The following is a 3,857-nucleotide window of genomic DNA, read 5'->3' on the forward strand; positions in this document are numbered from 1 at the left end:
GATAATTATACTTTTAAGGGTGGAATACCTAAGAAACTTGGAGATCCAGGAGTACCAACTGTACCATGCTCCATTAAAAGAAACTATGTTAAAAATGCTTTATGTGATCTTGGAGCCGGTGTTAGTGTTGTGCCTCTCTCTTTATATCGTAGACTTGATTTGAATAAGTTGACACCTACTGAAATATCTTTGCAAATGGCTGATAAATAAACTGCTATACCTGTCAGTATTTGTGAGGATGTGCCTGTTATGGTTGCAAACGTTACTATTTTAACGTACTTTGTTATCCTTGATATTCCCGAGGACGATAGTATGTCTATTATTCTTGGAAGACCCTTTTTGAGTACTGCAGGGGCGGTTATTGATTGCATCAAAGGCAATGTCACTTTTCATGTTAATGGCAATGAGAATACGATACACTTTCCGAGGAAACAACCTCAAGTTCATAGTATAAACTCTATTGGAAAAATTCCATCTATTATTTCTGGAGTTTTTGAATTTCCTCTTCCTACTGTCAAGAAGAAATATGATATTCTTATTGTTGGGAATGTGCATATCCTCGTTGAGGTAACCTAGTGTTATTCGAAAATTCTCCGGTTCCATGTTATTCAGCATGAGTTTTTTAACAAGACCTGATCAACCTTGTTAGTGGATTCCTTTTGATGAGCATGAGATGGATGAATTTAGAAAACACAACTCCTTGTACCCTCTTTTTACTTTCTGTTAGTTAGTTGAAATAAAGCAAAAATAGTATATTCTGTCTGTTTTCTGAATTATCCATGCAATAAAAAATACCCCAAAAATAAAAGTTCTCCAAATTCCCTAAAAATTAAATATGATTTTTTTTCTAGAATATTTTAGAATATCTGGCACTGAGAACACAGCAGGGGGAGCAAGCACCCAGCCACGAGGGTGGAGGGCGCACCCTACCCCCTGGGCGTGCCCCCCTCCCTCGTGGGTCCATGGTGGCTCCCCTCCACTTATTCCAGCTACCACACACTCCTTCTTCCTCCCACAAACATCACTAACTAGCTCAAACCCAAGTCCAAGCTCATTTTGCTGCCATTTTCGATCTCCTTGCTCAAAGATCCATTCAAAAAACTGCTTTGGGGGATTGTTTCTTGGTATGTGACTCCTCCAATGGTCTAATTGGTTTTTATTCTAGTGCTTTATTCATTGCATATTTTTGCTTCTTAGGTGACCTTGTTCTTGAGCTTGCATGTCAAATTTATATGGTCAAAAGTAGTTTTGATGCATGATATTGCCTCTAAGCACTTGTAGGAGTAGTTGCTATCAATTTTGTTGAGTTTGGTTCACTTTCCTTTTGAAGTTACTAAAAATTTCAGAAGAAGATGAAGAGATTTTTGAGGGGCTCATTGAGCCGAAGCTCAAAGGATAAGCAAAGTGAGGGGGATAAGAGGCCGAAATACAATCTTCCTCGCACCACGGAGGTTCGGCCATGTGAATGGCCTTGTGATGATTTCTTGAGAGCAGCTGGGATTTATGATGATTTCTATGAATTGGCTGAGAATGCAGGCCTCGCCGCCTTCCTCCACGACCAACGCGAACAGTATCTCTTACTCACCAATATCTTTGTTCAAAACTTCCATTTCCATGCTAGGAGCTCACCACCTACGGTGGAATTTTATTTATATGATGAGCATAAGGAGATGTCACTTCGTGATTTTTGTTGGGTTTGTTTGATCCCTTTTGAGGGCAGCGTAGAGGAACCACATCGTGACGATGTGGATGGGTTTATTGATACCATTGCTGTAGGGGAAACGGGGAAGGTTTCCCACACACGAATTACTAGCATACACTTTCCTGTTCTACGTTACTTTGCTATATTTGCTAGTAGATGCTTAATTGGGCGTAGAAACTGTGGAAACCTGAGTGCCCCTGATATTGTTATTTTGTGCCATGCCTTATTTCGTGATGACACATTCAATATGGGTGCTATTGTTGCAAAGCGGTTAAATCTTAACCATACTAAGGTCCCCGTCCTTGGAGGCATCTTCGCCTCGCGCCTCGTTGCACACTTTAACATACCTATTAGGCATTATGAGAAGGAAGAGAAGTTGCTGCCTCCTGTTTATCTAGATTATAAGAGTGTAACACCCCGGATGTAACTTTCCCAATTTGTACTCCAACTCTTGCCGTTTCTGGCTTTAAGTTATTTTATATTCTCGGGTTCGGGTCTTTGTCTCCGTGTGTTGTTGTCGTTGTCATGCATCTCATATCTTGTCATCATGTGCATTGCATTTGCATATGTGTTCATCTCATGCATTCGAGCTTTTTCCCCGTTGTCCGTTTTGCATTCCGACGCTTCGTTCTCCTCCGGTGGACATTTCCACCTTTCTTTCGTGTGTGAGGATTAAACATTTCCGGATTGGACCAAGACTTGCCAAGCGGCCTTGGTTTACTACCGGTAGACCGCTTGTCAAGTTTCGTACCATTTGGACTTCGTTTGATACTCCAACGGTTAACCGAGGGACCGAAAAGGCCTCGTGTGTGTTGCAGCCCAACACCCTTCCAATTTGGCCCAAAACCCACCTAAACCTGCTCCATCATCTAGAGCGTTCGATCACAATCGCGTGGCCGAAAACCGCACCTCATTTGGACTCTCCTAGCCCCCTCTATGCCTATTTAAAGAACCCCCATTCCAAATCTCGGATCCCCTCCCCGAAACCCTAGTCTCCGTCGTCTCCACGCGCCGCCGGACAATTTCCCGCGGGCCGGACACGTCCGGATCGACCCCGCCGCAGCCACGTGTCGCCTCCTCACTGGTCCGCGCCGCCGCCCCACTTCGTCGCCGTCGCTGGCCCGGGAGGCCCAGATCGGGCCCCCGAGGCCCATCCGCCGCCCCGCGCCTCCCTGCTCCAGGCCGCCGCATCGCCGCCTCCCTCGCCAACGCCGGCGACCGGAGCTCCCCTCCGCCCGCTCCGGCCACCGCGGTCGTCGCCGCCCCGCCGCGCGGTCGTCGCCGCCCCGCCGCTCCTCGAAGCCCGCCGCCGCTGCCGCCGTCAGCACCGGCCGAGGAAAGCCCGGCCTCGCCTCCCTTTCTTCTCCCCGCCGACGAGCCAACCTCGCCAGAGCTACAGTCCTCGCCGGAGCCACCTCAGTTCGCGTGCCACCGAAACCCTAGATCTGGTGGTGTTTTTTTTTCTAAGTCCCCGGAATTTTCTAGTCCAAGTGCTCATGTTCATAGCCTCGTAACTTTGCATCCGTAGCTCCGATTCATGCATATAGCATATCAAAATGTTCACCTCAGAGAGTACATCATTTCATTCCATTGCATCATTTTCATTTGAGTTCATCTTGATGCCCGAAATGCTGTTAGAAGAGGGCTACTTGAGTTAATTGTCAGATCTGCTACTCCATTTAGACTTTTGTCATTTTTGCCATGATTATTGTGTGCATGATATGCCCTGATGCTCTACATATGTTTTGTTAAGGGTTTTGTCATCTTTCCATAGGTGCAACCCATGTATTTTTTTGATGTGTGTGGGGACTAGTGCAAGCTTGTCAAGTGAGGCACTTGGTAGTGCTGATTTCAGGGACTTAGCAATTCCACTAAGTCCATGACCTGTTTATCTCAGGTTGCCATATGTTCATGTTATTTCCTAGTGATCCGTGCCTCTTTTGAGGATGATCAGTGAGGATGTTTTGTTAATCTTGTAGTTCTCTATCCATCCATGTCTTTGTTTGCAATTATGGAGCACCCTAGCTTGAGTCAATCGAGCTCTACTTTTGCTACTTTGTGAATCTGGGCAGATTGTCAACTTGTTTGCAATTTTGCCGATGATGTTGTAGTTGATCCGTGCATGCTATGTTATTGTTCTTGCCATGTCTAGCTT

The sequence above is a fragment of the Triticum urartu genome, chromosome 4 (genome assembly GCF_003073215.2).
Source record: "Triticum urartu cultivar G1812 chromosome 4, Tu2.1, whole genome shotgun sequence".
NCBI lineage: Eukaryota > Viridiplantae > Streptophyta > Magnoliopsida > Poales > Poaceae > Triticum > Triticum urartu.